At 39.1% G+C, this 18569-nt stretch overlaps 1 non-coding gene across 1 annotated transcript; it reads right to left on the bottom strand.

Annotated features, from left to right (window-relative positions):
* Positions 1-982: 982 nt before the first annotated feature.
* On the bottom strand, positions 983-1146 carry LOC118143548 (U1 spliceosomal RNA). Its single transcript, XR_004727741.1, has one exon. It is a non-coding gene; the product is annotated as a U1 spliceosomal RNA (small nuclear RNA).
* Between the last annotated feature and the right edge of the window lie 17423 nt (positions 1147-18569).

The following is an 18569-nucleotide window of genomic DNA, read 5'->3' as shown; positions in this document are numbered from 1 at the left end:
CAGTTCACAAGATTAGTCTTATTATTTGATGACAGCTTTTTCTAACTACCTGATTAGTACTGCAATAATCTTTCCTTAGAACAATCAAATTTTATAATTTTTAATATGAACAAAATTATGTATCAATAAAAAATTGTTAAAGAAAATATCTCTCTGAACTAGTTGTATTAATAGGCGTCTTTATCTGGGGGAAAGGTATCTTTATGAGAATCACTCACTGTAAACAATTAAAAAAACCCACAATACTATAGAGAATGAGGAAAACTGGTTAAGTCTGCAAAATTCCATAAAGACACTGAATACAGCATACTAGATTCAGTACTCACATGTATTATTCAGTAGCTAGAGGTCTCCTCATTATTTTTGTAAAGCTTCATATGGCATTCTTCATTTATTTAATAACATGTAAGATATATTTAAATGTCCCCAAATTAGTCATATTTTGTGAAAACAGAAGGTAGATTCATGATCATGTTCTCTCAGCCCAGGACTGCCCAGTTACAAGTGACTGGGACAACCAAATCCCACTGCTCAGAGCTAGCAGTCCGTTCCTCATTTCTCAGCTGGTCAAGCCAGACTGAGGTGAGACAGGTTTCCCAGGAAATACTTTTAAAACTACACTGATTGATGCTTCTGACACCATCTCCTCTCTATACCCTCTAAATGAATGGCATCAACTCTAACCCACAATCTTACATACGATGACACAATAGAAGAAAAGAAACAGATGATCTAATTTCGCAAACACTGGCAGATGAATGATTCAATTGGGTACAACAGAGTAGACTTCAGAAAACCTTTTAGGAATGAACTAGCCTATCTCATCTCGTTCTGTTAGCCCAAAAATAAATAAAAGCAAGCACACACAAATCAGCGAATGAATAATATCACTGAATGAGCCAAAACAATGGTGGTTATGCCTACATTTTATTTTATTAAGTATCACAAGTAAATTTTCTTTTTTGTTTTTTTTTTAAGAGACCAGGGCAGAGCTCGAATGCATTCCCCCACTACCACAAATTATGCAGTTGAGTTTCCCATATTTGGGGAAATCACAGGGGTCAGCACATCTGGAGTGCAATGGATAAGCCTTGCCCTGGGAAAAACACCTTCATGATCATGGTACCTCCCCTGCCAGGTAAGTATCAGCACAAGTAAATTTTCAATCCATAGTGACAATAAATCCATAGCCAGTACTTTCTCATAAACATCTCAACTACAAAAGGTCAGCTCAAGGTACCATTAAAAAGATTTTCACTGGCTCTGAGTTTGCCGAGAACAATCTTAAGACTGCCAGGGTTTTCTGGCTGTTTTCCAATTCGTTGATAAGATTAGTCTTATTATTTGATGACAATTTTTTCTAACCACTGATTGGCACTCTAATAATCTTTTCTTGGAACAATCAAATTTTATAATTTTTTAATATAAAAAGATTTAATTCCAGAGGTTCTGATCAAATTAAACAGAATCCTAATTAACTAGTAATCAAATTGTACAGCAGGTAATGTTTAAGTTACAGTATGGAATGTTAGCAATACCTGTAATAACAGCCTCTCTCTAGGGACTTAGCAAGGCTTGTTGGGATTGTTCAAAGCCCTCAGGACAGGGTCAGAAGTTACTGAAAAGAAACTGAGGTACTAGTGTGCATAAAGAATGTGGACAATGAGGCCAAAGATGTAAATATGATTTGCTTACCTGTAGGTAGGGTGAGAATTTAATAGGAAAAATAATGTAAAGCTAAGAAACAGTACTATTTAACTAGACCTTGGCTTATCCCAGCTTCCCTACTTACATAAAACACCAAAACATAAAATACTTTATTCTTAATCCAAAGTTAAAATTATGTGGGATCAAGTCTCATTCACTCTGTAAATCCAACTCCATTGACTTCAACTAACTGCATGGAACGCCACGTATTTGCAAGGCACTGCTAATAGCAATAATAATTAATAAATAAGTGATCCTTGGACATTGATTAATTAAAAAATTATCCAAGGGCACACTTCCCCATCTTCTCTCTCGTAGAGCCCCCTCTCAAGCTCTATTTCATTCGGACCTTGCTGTGACACATCTACCGTTGCCCATACCTCACAGTTCAGATTTATGCTATCTCTAGGCTCAAAATGAAGGTTAAACTTTTTAAAGAGTTGATGGAAATTTATGAGAAAATATCTAGTTTCTAGGCACAGGAAAAATGCTGTAATTCATCTGTACAAATCAAATGAAGTCATTACAAATGACCCTGATCTTCCTCAGATGCTGCCACATTAAACAGTAACCAGCACATAAATTTTGACAAATCCAGTCTCACAGCTAATCTTTCACCAAAACTGTGACCAATTAAAATTTCGTCTATATTCACACAATAATGATGAGAACTAGACCTAACTTTAGTAACCTAGGCTTTCTCTATATGGAAAGACATCTTCCCTGGCACACCAACAGAGATCCACCCTCCATTGCCTGACTCTCCCCTCTGCGATTAAAGAAGAACAGTCTACAGCGTTCCAAGGGAACTTTCATGAAGCCTTAGACACCCAGGGAGCCTGCACAAATTTGACCTCACTTATAAGGCTACATTTTAGGTGACAACTGCACTCCTCAGTGGCAGTTCAACTCCTGTCATCAAAAAGAAGAAAAAGAAGCCACACGTTCTCTTCTTCCAAAGAGTAAACAAAATAAAACACCAAATGATCTTTTAGTCCTGCACTCATGGAAGAAAGCACAAGAAAAAATAAAACCTCAAACTCAGAGACCCAGAGCTGTAAGCCTCCCTACAACTCTCATCAGGGCAAAAGAACAAATTGTGAAGAACTCAAAAATGAACAGCACTTCACAAGAGCATATTGATTTTCAATAAAGCCATTTACACATTTTTGCTTGGACTACAAGTAGCAAGCTGCTTTCTCAAAGCCTCTCTCACTGAATTAAAAAGTGTGGACAATGTCCTCATTCACTACATAAAGTCGTCTTTGGAAATATTCTTGATGAGAAGAAGATTCTCATCAGAGAGGAAAGGGGAAACACAAATAGACAAAATGACATTTAATATTTTTCCCTGACTGGCTTAATTACTTGGAAAAGAGAAAAGAATACACAGACCTCCAGAACAAAAAGGCATTTGTTTGAAATATAGCATGGTTCGTATTGGCTCTGCACCAGTGAGCCTTCCAACAGATGCACAGGAAATTAAGAACAGACGGCCCTGGGAGAGTATTTAAATCCTAGGGGAATGACGATTTCTCTTTACTGTAGTCCTTCAGAGTAATACCTCAGTATCCATTGAAAACCAAGAGATGTTTTTAATGAAGAAATTAAAGTGAGGAAAGAGCCAATACAATTCTCTCTATTGCTGGCCTACCTCCTGTTTTACAGTGGTTTTAGTGCCACAACATTAGGCCTTTCAATATAAATAATAATAACGATAATGACTGGGAAGGAGAAATATATGACAATGAAAAGGTAGGAGGAGGAGAGAAGGAAGCTTCTGTGACACCACATGGATCTGCTGGGTTTACAAGTTGCTGTGGATCCAGCAGTCCACCACCGGCGTGCATTCTGTCCCTCCCCCTGTGTTGGTACTTCTGGTGGAGGGACTGACACGGAGCTGTAAGGATGGGTCAAGAGGATTATAAGCCAATCATGGCACACCCATGCCCCTTGATAGGGATTGGCCTTAAAACCAAGGCTAGTCCATCAACTGATGGAGGGATATTAAATAAAATGTGGTATATCCATACACTGGAATATTATTTGACAATTTCAAAAAGTGAAGTGCAGTACAGATACATGCAACATGTAACGGATACATGGGTGGACCTTGAAGACATTGTGCAAAGTGAGAGAAGCCAGTCACTAAAGACCACATATTGTATTATTTTATTTATATGAAATACCTGGAACAGACAGATCTATAGAGGTGGAAAATAAAGTGGTGGCTGTCTAGGGCTGAGGAAGATGGGAAAGTTGGAGGATGATAGCTAGAAAGTGGGAAGTTTCTGTTGGAGGCAATGAAAATTTTCTAAAAGTGACTGTGGTGATGGCACACAATTCATGAATATACCAAAAGCCATTGAGTTGCATAATTCAAATGGGTGAACTGTAGATATATGAATTATATTTCAATAAAACTGTTCTTTAAAAAGGCCAAAGGCAACAGTCCCATGAAATTCCCCTGCATGTTCATGTAAATTCAACTCTATTTAGTTTAACTAACTGCATTAGACACCATGTATTTGCAAAACAGTGCTAATAGTAATAATAATACATTAGTAAGTGGTCCTTGGGCATTGATTGATCTATTCAATCAATATTTATTAGATGACTCCTGAGACAAGAACTGTTCTGGGGACTAGAGATACAGCAGGAAACAAAACAGATAAAATCTCTGTGCTGCAATATGAATGGAACTGGAGGTGGGAGGGAAGGATGAAGAGAAGTTGGTTAACGGGTACGAACATACAGATAGAAGAAAAAAGTTCTAATGTTTGATAGCAGACTAGGATAGCTATACTTAGCAACAATATCCTATATATTTCAAAGTAACTAGAAGAGAGGACTTGAATAGATAGCAGCACATGGAAATGATAAAAACTCAAAGTGATGGATACCCCAAACACCCTGAGTTCATCATTACACATTCTATGCATGCAGCAAACACTCTCATGTATGCCATAAATATGTAAAATATTTTGTAACAGTTAAACAATCTCTGCACTTAAGAAGATGATGAAAAATCAGCAAACAAACAGAAAAAACAGTGAAGTGCATTGTTGCTTAGATGACAGTAAGTGAACTAGAGAGAAACAAAGCTACCAAGCTAGACTTGGGATTTTAGACTCAGTCGTCAGGATAAGCCTTACTGAGATGAAATTTGAATAAAGGCCATAGGGAAATACTGGTTCAGAGATGGGCATGTAACCAACCCAATTTGGCACAATCAGATTAAAACAGAAGAAAGAAAAGAAAAGTAAAGGCCTTTTGTTGAGTGGTTGCGGATCTGGTGCTATCTCTCACTCTTATTCTCACTCTCTTGCACGCTCTCTCTCTCTTGCTCTCTCTCTCTCTCTCTCACACACACACACACACACACACACACACACATCCTGATGTGAAAAACAAAGGACATAGTCCCCAAAACTACTTTCTACAACCACAAGGACATCCTGCCCTACAGGGAAGCTGGCACAAGACTACAAAGCAGAGATACAGAAATAATACGGATTTTTTTTATCACATCATCAGTTAATGACATTGAAACCACCCCCTAACCTCTGCACTTCCAAGCCTGTAGCCCAACAGATTTTCTTCTTGTGTGGACCACATTAAATGTGCACACATAACCTCCACAGGAGATATATCAGGATTCCTTTTGAAGAGATTTCTCACTCTTTCTCTCATCAACCCCTGTGGAGAAATTACTGTAGGGCTGACTACAAGGCTGGGAGGAGAGCAGGGGCATTGTGTGTGAACTCCCAGCATCCATTAAACACAAGCAGCTAAAAGAGGAAGAAGTGATCATAAGCAAGAAAAACACACAGAGTCTTTGACCTTCCACAACTCCTTTCTTTTTTCATCAATTAACTGAACCAAAATTTACTGAATATTTCCTGTTGCAAAGCAGTGCACTCTATGCCAAGAATACAGTAGCTCACTCCCTCATAGAGTGTAGAAGTCCAGAGAGGTGGGCAAGCAAATAATAAGAAAAAAAAAAAAACTACTAACCATTACAAGTGGCATGAAGGGAAGAAACTGGGAGCTGAGAAAGAGAATGGGAAGGGAAACTACTTTGCAGAACATGATTAGAAAAGTCCTCTCTAAGGAAGTGGCATTAGCAGCTCTATAAGAGTCCCCAGTGGCTCTTACATCAATGTGAGCAAGGATGAACACCAACGAACTGAGAAAAGAGAGAGAGAGAAACGGCCTTGCGATAATATACCTCTAGGCTCTTTGAAAGAAAACATCACAGAGAATTAAATTCTCCTTTTCTGAATGTTTTAACTTGGTTCTAGCGTGAACAGACAAACCTCCTATTGCAAAACCAAGGTTAATTTCCTAGAAGATACACTGCCAAACATCCAGAGCCAGAGAGATATAACACTAAAGTAGGGGGCTGGCTTAAGACCACCGGGAAAATGAAAACGACATGGCTCACTTAGAGATGGAAAAATGCAAATAATGGTTAGAAAATACTCGTGGGTCCTTGACTAAACTGGCATAAGGAGACTGTTGGTGACTTGTCAGATTCTAAGAGTTCACTTCTTAGAAGTGAAACACCTGAGGGCATTTTATACCTTTGGGAAACGTTTAAAATAATAAATTCCGATTTTCAAAAGCGAAAGACAAAGATGCAGAGCTACACCAATGGAATACTGTGAGAAAAAGTCAGAAGAGTGAATTCATGGGCAGAAGTTGTAAGAAAAAAATAATAATAATTCAGCACGCCTTTACTGGAAATATTATCTTAACAGAGGAGGACGGGACAAGAGAGCAGAGACAAAGGGAGCTACTGTCATCATTGAGACAGGGAGCCCCAGCAGGGGTGGGGTGGTGATGCTTTGCAAGGACTAAGCTGATTCTTGAGGAGGAAGAGTCCAGCAGGTGGCAATGGGCATGTCTCATGCCCACCCATCCCCTGTGGAGCACACTGGCTTCCATATTACCTCGCCTGCTGTTCAACATTTAGGAGGTAACTTGTGCACAAAGAAAGCAGAACTACATGAAGGAGCCACATGCCCAGTTTAGATTGTTACTATGCTATCGATGTCGTCATTTCCTTTTCCATTTCAGTGAAAGATTTTGGAGTTTTAACAGAAGAGAAGAATGGTACCGAACTTGGAGTGCAAGATAGGAAATGTCTCATGGGAAACAGAATTCACACAATGTACCCTTAGTCCATTTGTCATGATGAACCCTGAACCAATAACTAAATAGTCATAGATTATTAAAACTACAAGTGACTTAGCTCAGTTAATGCCTCTGGAGCTCAGTCTGAGTTTGTCTTCTAGAGGAACAACCAAAGGCTCAATTGATAACAAGTCCAGGGACCCTAGAGATAAAGGAGTCCAGGGAATCTAGGAATAAAAGCTAAAGTCATTCAATTCTTACATTTCACATCAACAGCAATATAAACCTCCTATTCTTTGATCCTGAAGTATCTAGAAAAAATAACTAAGAAAAAAAGCAAGAGAGGGTGCAAAAGGAGGAAGACGTTATAAGGACTGTCTCCATTCAAATTGCTGTGACAAAGTACCACGGAACGGCTGGCTTGTGAACATCAGACATTGCTTCCTCACAGTCCTGGAGGCTGGAAGTCCAAGATCAGGGTGCCAGCATGGTCAGATTCTGGTGAGGACTCCCTTCCTGGTTTCACGCTGCCAACTTTCGTGGACTGTAGTTCCCTGTTATCCTTAGGGAGTATGTTCCAAGAACCTGAGATGCCTGAAACTGTGATAGTACTAAACTCTATATGTGCTGTTTTTTCCTATACATACATACTTTTGATAAAGTGTAACTCATAAATTAGGCACAGTAAGAGATTAACAATCATAATTAATTGAAAAGTAGAACAATTGTAACAATATACTGTTTACAGTTTAACAGATGTGTTCTTACCACAGATCTTAGCTGCCTCAGCATAGGACTTTTTTTCTTTCCTCATTAATCTTCATCCTTCACCTTTTCACTTAAAGGAAGCACTTCACAGCTTCTCTTTGGCACCTCTGAATTGCTCACATTGCTATTCTTGTGCATGGGAGCCGTTATTAGATAAAATAAGAGCAAGTTGAACACAAGCACTGGAAGACCTCAACAGTGAATCTGATAACAGAAACAGCAACTAAGTGACTGAAGGGTGGGTAGGGCATGCAGTGGGGATAGGCTAGACAAAGGCATGATTCTCGTTCCAGCAAGACGGAGCAGGACCATGCAAGCGTTCATCGCACTACTCAGAACAACGTTGTGAAATCACAACATATGGGTTATTTCTGGAATTTTCCATTTAATATTTTTGGATGGCAGTTGATCACAGGTAACTGAAACTGTAGAAAGTGAAACTGCAGATAAAAGGACACTATTGTACTCTCTCATGGCAGAAAGAAAGCTAACTAGCTCTCTAGCCACTTCTTATTAGGGCACTAATCCCTTCCCTCAGGGCTCCACCCTCATAGCTAATTTTCTCCCAGAGGTCCTACCTCCTCCTAGAGTAACATTAGGATGAAGGTTTCAGTATATGAATTTGGAGGGGACACAAACATTCAGTCTATTGCAAAAAACAAATAAACCTAAAAATATATGATTTGTGCCTTAAAACAAAAAATAATGTTGAAAAGAATATAAAAGTAAGATGCCTGGAACCCTTAAATAAAAACAAACAACAATAAACAAAGAGCCTTGACATGATTAGAATATCACACATCATTCTCTCTCCTCTTTGCCACAAGTTTCGAAAGAAATAGGCCCCTTCATGAACTGCAGTCAACTTTCAATCATCTGTTCCTGGAACTGAGGGGCAACAAGCCAGGATTACCAGCATCCCAGCCCCTGCATGAGGCAAATGCTCAGTGGAAAAGGATAATGCCTCTACTGCTTTTATACTTATTCTAAACAATGTTTATTACTCAATCAAATACACTAAGGGACATAGGAGACCAGACATAGTTAACACAAACCAAGAATAATAGTCAAGAGGGAGAGACACACAGGGGCTCCAGAAAATGGAGTAAACACTCACAGACTTTAGTTATGCTTAGAATGTTCCAGGAGACGAAAGACAAGTTTTAGAATTTCAGCAAAGATGTTTTGGAGGGCCTAACTAGTACATTAAGGTAAGAAAATAAAGATACTAGGATTGGCAAAAAAAATGTATTGTGTTGCTGATGACATGATTGCTGGTGTTGAAAAAAAAATGTATAGGCAAATTATTAGAAATAATACATGAATTGATCAAGATATTTGGGTAAAGCTTAATGTTTAAATATGACTGGATTTATATATATTAGCCACTAAAAGTTTGAAAATGATACATTACAAAGATGTTACTATAATACCATCAAAATATGATAAATTTGAATAACAAAAGATCTGTAAGACTTCTGCATATAAACTATAAAATATTACTTAGAAAAATGTAAGAAAACCTAAACAAATGGAATCATTTATCATATTCATAGAAATATTGAAAACTCAATATTGTGAAGATAATTCCCCTCAAATTTATAAATGGAGTTAATGGAAACCCAATCAAAATTCCAAAAGATATATTGTGTGGAAATTGACAAGAGAATTCCAACTTTTATATGGAAATGCAATAGATCAAGAATAGCAAGGACACTGTAGAAGAGGAAAAAGACAGGAGTATTTACTCTTTCAGAATTATTATTTTTATATATTTTTATTTATCTATTTAGAAATAGGATCCTGCTCTGTTACCTAGGCTGGCGTGAAGTGGTGTAATTGTAGCTCACTGCAGCCTTAAACTCCTGGGCTCAAGTGATCTTCCCACCTCAACTTCCTAAGTAGCTAGGACTACAGGCATGTGCCACTATGCCCAGATAATTTTTGTATTTATTTATTTATTTTTGTAGAGATAAGGTCTGGCTGTGTTGCTCAGGCTGGTCTCAAATTCCTCACTCCTGGCCTCAAGCAATCGTCCTGCAAATTAAATCCACAATGAGAGCCCAACACACTTCAGAATGGCTAAAACTGAAAATACAAGACGAGGCAAGAACTGGGAAGATGTCAAGATTCCGGGATGTTCATATACGGATAGTAGACATGGAAATTGTACAGCCATCTTAGAAAACATTTTGTCATTATTCACCAAAGTTAAAAAATGCACACACTAAGATCTAATAAGCTCTCTTCCATACAGAAATGTACATGCACATCAAGATACATGTAGAAGAGTGTTTATGGCAGCATTAGTAGTAATAGTAAAAAATATATATATTAGCAGTAGGATGACTAAACATGGAATACAGTATAATAGCAGTGTCCAATAAAAATATAAGGTGAATTACATATGTAATTTTAAATGTAGCAGTAGCCACATTAAAAATAAGAAACAAACAAGTGAAATTAGTTTTAATAATATATTTTATTTAACCTAATCCATCCAAAATATTACCATTTCAACATATAAACAATATTAAAAATTATTAATGAGATATTTTACATTCTTTTTTGTCCTAAATATTTGAACTCTGGAATGTACTTCACACTATAGCACATCTTATTTCAGGCTAGACACATTTCCAGGGCTCAAGAGCCTCCTGGGGTTAGTGGCTCTATATTAAATAGCATATCTTTATCGCAATTAAATGAGCAAATCACAGCTACATGCAAAATCAATGAATCTCTCAAATATAATATTAAGCAAAAGAAACCAGATACAAGAGAATGCCTATTATATGATTCCATCTAGTTCAAAAACAAGCAAAACTGCCATGCTGTTACAAGTGAGAACAATGCACTGCTTCCCCGGGGAGCAGGGAGAGGGCAGTGATTGGAAGGGGTGGAGTTTAGACTGCTAGGGCTGGGCTAATGCTCTGTTTCTTGATGTGGATGTAGCACAGTTGTTCACTTTGGAAGCATTCGTTGAGGACTTTTCTGTACAGGTGTTGTAGTCCTCAACTTTGTTAAATGGCGGGAGTAAAGAAGAAAGGGGAGAAAAGAAAGAAGGGAAGAAAAGAAAGCTACAACTGATAACCAAGTACATGCTAGAATTTAAGAGGAAGTTAAAATCACAGAAGGGGGTTTAGCAATCACCTAAGCAGAGAATAGGAAAATTCACACATCTGTGATTGATTTACTTGATGAAAATATACTATAAATCAAAGAAAACACCATTCTGAAGGTTCAGAAGAGAGTGCCTCTGAATAGGATCAATTATAGGTTCCAAAAGGAAATGTCAAAAAATGAGACCCAAATTGTTTCAAGTTACACAAAAGTAAGGGACAGAAGAATCCAGCTAAAGCCCTGTGGGCTACATTTTGCCCACAAACCTGTTTCATTTGGCCTACGCACTGTTAAAAAAAAAAATCCTCTTTGAACCTAGCTTTTAATACCTAGATTCTCTCCCAGAGAATGGCAGTGGGCTCTCACTGATCAGCACTTTTCCTTCAGCCTGTGCCATTCATTTACTGTACCGGGGTGGTCACAGTGCAAACTGAGATTTCAACTCAGGCCTCTCTGGTTTTAAAGTCTTCTTTCTTTCCTATCCCAGAAAGAGAATATAGGTGCTGGGGCTGAAAAGAATATAGCAACCAAGAACTTACTGTCAAGACTGGCCATTCCTCCTTTCCTCTAAACTTCAATATTATTTTCCCAAATGGAAGGAAGAATGCCTTTACAGTTTTGTTGTTGTTGTTGTTGTTGTTTTGCTTTTTGTTTGTTTGCTTTGAGACAGAGTCTCACTCTATTGCCCAGGCTGGAGTGCAGTGGCAAAATCTCAGTTCACTGCAACCTCTGCCTCCCAAGCAAATTTCCTGCCTCAGCCCCAGCGTAGCTGGGATTACAGGCACGCACCACCATGCCTGGCTAGTTTTTGTACTTTTAGTAGAGACAAGGTTTCTCCATGTAGGCCAGGCTGATCTTGAACTCCAGCCTCCCAAATTTCCTTACTTTTTACTTTTTAGTGATACCTTCTCCATCAGTTATTTTTAGAAGTTGCTAATTATGTACGATAGAATTGCCAAAAAGCTGCCCTTTCTAGAAACCATTTGAGGGAAGTCTTGGTGACCTATTCAAGTCACCTATTGACCTGTTTCCCAGCTCAAAGTCCCTGAAGAAGAGATTTTAATGCATCATCACAGTTGCAGAGGAGTTTTCAGAATACCCTAAGGTGTGTTCACAGTAATGTGGACAGAGATGTTACGTGGGATTCTGTGAGGCAATATCGGCAGATGTGCCTTGAAAAGTGTAGTCCACTGCATTAAATGTAAAAATGTGTTAATTAAAATAACCTGGAAATTTACTGCTAGAACTAGAACAAGAAGCTGAACACTGTTTCTGAGGTAACATTTAATTGATGGTCAGCAAATCAATATGCTATAGCACAGCATGATTTAGGAGTGATTGAATTTACTCTACTCTGCTTAATGTAAATGAAAGGTTCATACTCCTAATCCCTGTTTGCCCGAGGCCCCATGCAAAATCTTTCGGCTAATGACTAGGAAGTGACTCAAAGAAAGAGAAAAGCAAGTAGGAACCTCATGCTATACCAAAAAAACACAACCCAGACTGTTCTAAGAACAAGCAACTGAGCCCTAAGACCATCAACAACTCCAAGTAAAGGTTAGAGAACCACCCTGTCTTCCTTGGGTCACTGTTTTTTATTTCTCCCCTCTAAGTATATCATCAATAAATCTGATGCTTTTATTCACCTACGGAATATTCCACAGCATCTTTGGTATCCAAAATTTGGAGACTAAAAGGAGCTATGAGATTTATAGACACCTAAGGGATTTATCTAATATACATAAGTGCAATAAATAAAGTTAAATGGTACCACTTTTACAAAAAAAATCTACTATCTCCATAATCTATGATATTTGTAATGTGCCTGTTGTGTTGATTCTAAAATAATCACACTGATAATGATGACGCGGCATCAACGTATAGATTAGTGTGAAAATTAAGTACCTGGCTTTTAGTTTTGACTGCCCTGAGATAAATAACATAATTATTCAGTGCTTTAGTTTATCCCACTGTGAAAGAAGTGCTTTTGTTTATCCTCCATCCTCTTCTCAGAAAAGACTATTGTTGACCAAAGCCTTTACCTATGGAGGGAAATAACACATGTATCAGAAGGTATTGATGCTAGCCATGGCATACTCAGCTGTGAACACTCAAAGACACCAGCCTGGGAGAACAATTCATGACATCCACACATGACATATTTCTGCCGCAGATTACCAAGGTCGATTCTCTCACACTGCCAACTAGGTAGCGTCCCTCTCCTCTCCTGCAATTCCTGGAGCTATAAGGTAGACCTAAGAAGACTTTTCCAAAAGAACAAGAGTGCCTCTCTGATAAAGATTGGAGAGTAGCTGTATTTTCCCTCCCCAAAAGTAAAAAAAATCCACACTACATAACCATTGTGCTTCAAATGTTTATTGATAGCTCACAAAAAAGTGAACTAAAATAAAATTGGGAAGAATCAAAGAGCTCTATTCCTTTTTTACAGAGAAACAAATTTACGTTTGCTCCCTTGACTCCATCCAAGATTCTTACTCCTTCCACTGCCTGACCTACATTCTACCTTCTCTCAAAAACTAAAAAATCCTGAAGAAAGAAAAATTAATTGCAAAAGTTCAGTTCCAAAGCATTCTTCTTGTACTCAGGGTTTATTTGCTAGACTGATTTGATCCAATGTCTAGGACATACCAAGTCAAGGACTTAATAGGCACTATTTGAGAAGTCAGCTGAATCTTATCCCTCTACCAGAACCAGTGGTCAGATAGGACAGGACTGGCAAAGAACAAAGAAAAGAAAAGAGGGAAGAGAGGGGAGGAAGGGACTGGTAAAGAACAAAGAAAAGAAAAGAGGGGAGGGGAGGGGAGGGGAGGGGAGGGGAGGGGAGGGGAGGGGAGGGGAGGGGAGGGAAGGGAAGGGAAGGGAAGGGAAGGGAAGGGAAGGGAAGGGAAGGGAAGGGAAGGGAAGGGAAGGGAAGGGAAGGGAAGGGAAGGGAAGGGAAGGGAAGGGAAGGGAAGGGAAGGGAAGGGAGAAAAAGGAGAGTGTTCACTAAATGGAGACGTAGACATCTAGGCATGTCCATGGGTTGACATTGGCAAAAGTCCCAGTCCTGCACATTTATGCAAGTTTCGGTCTGAGAGAAGAATCAACTGCCCAACTTAAGAGCAATAAAACAATAGTAGCCACTGCTTATTGAACATTTAACTTTGTACCATTTACGTATACTATCTCAGTACCTACATGGATGTTTGTTTTAGTCTATGTAGGCTGCTATAACAAAATACACTAAACTGAGTAGCGTTTAAGCAACAGAAATGTTTTTCTCATGGTTCTGAAGACTGGGAAGTCCAAGATCGGGAGCCATCACATTCAGAGTCTAGGGGCAGCCCTCTCCTGGCTTGCAGACTGCCAGCTTTTTACTGTGTCCTCACATGCAGGAAGGAACTCTGTAGCTCCCCAGAGGCTTTTTCTTAAGGACATTAATCTGGTTCATTAGGACTCCACCCAAAGGCCATACCTTCTAATGCCATCATCTTTGAGGTTATAATTTCAACATAAATTTTGAGGAGACACAAAGGTTTAAAACATAGTAGTACTATTATTATTATTAACCTGATTTTGTCAAGAGAAAGCTGGATTTGTTCTCTTTTTCTATGTAATTAATTACTCCCAAAATCTAACAGTTTAAAACAACAAATGTGCTATCTCACAGTTTCCAAGGGTCAGCGATCCAAGAAAAACATAGCCAAGTAATTTGGTCCAAGTGTCAGGAGGCTGCAGTCAAGATGCTTGTTAGAGACACAGTCCTCTGATGGTCTGATAGGCCTGGAAGGTCTGCTTCCAAGTCCACCCATGTGGCTTTTAGCAAGAGACCTCAGATCTTTGCCACATGGGTCTCTCGGGAGGGCTCACAATACAGCTGCTGGCTTCCACCAGAATAAGTGACTTAAAAGTGACAGAGCTACCAGGATGGAAGTGTCTTTTATAACCTGATCTCAGAAGTGACCCACCATCATTTCTGCATATTTTATTGATCACATAGACTAACTGTAAACATGAGAGATGATTCCATAAGGGTGTCAACTTAAGAATGTGGGGTTCCCTGGAGCTATCTTGGAGTTGGCTACCACAAAAACTGATGCATGGAAGGATACTAACTTGTCACATAGAGTTAGTACTAGATAATCAAAACTGTAAACTCGAGGGTGTGATTCTATTCAGAGCCCCCATTCTTTAGAACTAATAAGCTATTACGGAGATAATAAAGGGAGACCTGAGAAAAACGTTCAACATGCAGATCTAGAGGACAACCCTTTGCGTTTGGAAGCCTACCCCAGAAAGGGTTCAGCGTGAGAGTCCTCACTCCATGGACTCCGGCATGACTGGAAGTCTCATCAGGACGCTGATGCACTTCAGCACAGGACCCTCAGCCTGTTTGCTTATTCTTCTTCCTTCTACCTCTAGCACAAGGTGAGAAGCTCTGTCCAAATCCAAGCTTTTGTCCAAAACCAGACTTGGGCTAGAGAACAGGACAAACTCAGAGTTTGTATCAACTTCACAGCTTTAAATAACAAAACAGAAATTGTTTTCTTAAGGTCCTTTGTAGTTTCTCTTCCTGGAGCATAGATTCACATGCTCTCTCAGCTAAACACTGGGAAGAAATAAGTTCAGCTAAACAAAGGAAGAAGAAAGTTTTAGTGACTTTTAGAAATATTAGTAGCCATATTTCTTTAACAGACATTCATTTCCTGGATTAGACACTAAGGAACTAACATTATCATTCTATTTTATTTATTCTATGCATCTGTGGATTACAGAATAGATCATGTTAAGTATAATGCTTTGAAAGGACCCTTCAGAGAAAGAACTAAATGAATTTTCCCATCTATTCTTAATATTCTCCCTACTGAATGCAGACAGCAACAGGAAAATTCAAAGCTATTATTTGTAATGTCAAATGCCTTTACTAGTCCAATAAAAGGGGAAAGATATTAAACTTTTTATACGACAAGAAGCAGATAGCACATATCTTCAAGAAACACATCTTAATCAAATTGAACATAGGAAATTAAAAAGAGGATAGATGAGTGAAGGTATCCATCCTCACTTAATTAAAAAAAAAAGCTCTGGCAATTCTTATGAATAAGAGAGCATGTCTTTTCTCCCCTTTGTTCCTTTCAGAGGAATAGTGTGGATTCATTTTGGTTCAAAAGTTCTGAAAAGAACACCTGAGGAATTGCCATATTCATAGTCTTCAGATGAAAAGGAAATACCCCTTCTTTCAGGCAAACCCCTCTTACATTAGGAAATACACCAGTGAGAAAAAGCAGACATGGATTTCAAACACAACTACACAGCTTGGCCAAGGGAAGTTCAAAGGCTTTCCTGATGACCTTCCAGGGTAGCTGTAAACACCTGATGAGAGACTGCTAGGAAAAATAAAGCCCTGTCCGGGTATAAGGTAGGAAAAGTGGCACATGTTTGTGAAAGTTATCTACATAAAATACTTCACAATTAGGCTTACAACTACATAATTCAACCAAACTACCATAACCCAAGAAAAATTAGGATAGCAAATGTTTATCAAATATTTACTATCAGACGCTCTGCATATATATATAAATCCTCACAACAAATCTGAACACTGTGTATAGCCTCATTTTATAAATTAGCCAACAGGTTTCAAAAAGTTAACTTCCCCAAGGTCACGAAGCCCATAGAGCCAGCATCTGGATTTGGATATAAGTATGTCTGATTCCCAGCCATGGAGTTACTCTACCACATTGTCTCTCTAATTCTGCAGATACTTTTTCTCCAGAGTGAAGAATTACCCTGCTCAACTTTGGAGCACAAAAGGAACCTCACCCTAATAGCACATTCACAAATATGCTAGACGCAACACACAATCACATACACACTGAGATTTTACATTACATTCTGCAAGTCAGAAATACTCCCCAACAGTAAATGTGTTGTAATTACCTTGATTATAAAGCTGAGCCAGATTTGAAAATATCTGGAGGCATACTTCTGTTTTTCACTTCACACTTGAGCATCAGTAGAGAAGAATTCAAATAAGGATGTTACTGGTTTGACATGCTAAATGGAGGTGGAAAAATACCACAGATTCCACAATCATGGGCAAGGGGAGAAATGGAAATCCCTGTAGAAGAGAGCATTCTGTGGGTACAAAATGATGTGAGTTTCCTGAAGTGTTTTCTTAGGGAGTTAATGGAGAAATGCTGTGACTGCTAAAAATTAAGTTTATTATTCTAGTATCAAGAACCCATTGTTGGCCACGTACTACATGCAGTGCATTAAGATGTCACAAAGTGTGGGAAGACACCATTTCTGTCTTTAAAAAGTTGCAGTCTAACTGAGTAGAAAAAATATATATACACTAACAAAGATAATCAGCCAGACAAGCCTGCAAAAAAAGAAGCTCCAAATCCCCGGCATGGAAACACATGATCTATAAACAAACAATAGCTTCTGTAAGCAAAAATAATTAACAGATTTTTGTGAAGAAACTGGGTGCTGACTTGGAGACAGAATTCTGGGTTCACTACCAAGAAAACAGGGACGGGGACTGTGCTGATCCTGCACATCCTAAGATCCATTCCTCACCCTGCCTCTGCCCTGTACTACCTCACCAGAGAGCTGGCACAGCCAGGACACTTTGCCCAATCTTTGACAGCTGGCTTCTGCCTTGGTTTGGTTACCAAGAGACTGGTAGTGACACTTCAGGGGGAGGGAAAAACCAAGGTGTTTTCTTTCCTCCCTTTCTGCTTCAACTCTGCTGTGTCTTTTCCATGTTTCTGCTCCCATCCCACAGTCTATGTTGTTTTAGCCTTCTCTGGCTAATCCCAGCCCTAGGCTCCTGTCCTTTGTCCCCAGTTTTGGATGGCAGTAGCTTCCTGTTGTCATTAATCTGGGTTGCCTCGCTGCCTCCTAATTGATGTCTTCGCTTCTTCGTTCATCCTTGTAACTAGATCCCTGCTTTAAAATCCTACTGGTTTACATTTTCAGTGTTCGTGTTTTCCTGGTTGGACCCTGCCCTAGGTCTCAAGACCCTATCTTAGAAGCAGACTCTGAAACAGTCTTGCGAAAGTTATGTATGGAGGAAGTGTTCTCAGGGGTCATGGAGGGAACCTGAGCAAGGATATGTCTTGTTTGGAGATCAGCTTCAGCCTTCTTCCACGGAGAGCTGTAGTCCACTCTCTGCACCAGAGTTGGTCCCCTCTTTGAGACAAGAGGGTCACCAAACACCTCAGGTTTCCTGGGACTGAGGAATGCAGGACTTTCAGAACTGAACTGGGACAGTCTCAGGCACACCAGGATGTTTGGTCACCCTATGAGACAACTGGTATTGACTCCAATCTGGAGCCAGGAGACCTCAGAGTGAGGTAGAGAGTGCTGCTTCTGCGAAAGAAAGCTGTAAGCATTAGAAGCCACACTCTCAGAAGACAGTATTGAGTCACCAGCTGGTAAAGGGAACACACCAGTGTATCTACCACAGACCCTGACTGACAGGACTTCCTTCCACTCTACATCCAGCCTGTTATATTTGAATATTCATCTAATAGATTTATAGCTCAAAAATTCCAGCCAATTTCCCCATTCAAACTAAAAGATTAAATTAGTATCAATCATTCATCACTTGGTTTTTTTTCTCATGACCTATTCTTTTTTGTAAGACAAAAAGAAGAGGGACTGCAACAAGTTAAAGTTAAATTTGATGCTGATATAGTTTGGAAATTTTTCCCCTTTAAATCTTTTTTTTTTTTAAGATGGAGTCTTACTCTGTTGCCCAGGCTGAAGTGCAGTGACACACTCTCAGTTCACTCCAACCTCTGCCTCCCAGGTTGAAGCGA

The sequence above is a fragment of the Callithrix jacchus genome, chromosome 7, assembly GCF_049354715.1.
Source record: "Callithrix jacchus isolate 240 chromosome 7, calJac240_pri, whole genome shotgun sequence".
NCBI lineage: Eukaryota > Metazoa > Chordata > Mammalia > Primates > Cebidae > Callithrix > Callithrix jacchus.
Note: the sequence above shows the minus strand (reverse complement) of the source record. Positions and strands in the feature narration are given on the sequence as shown.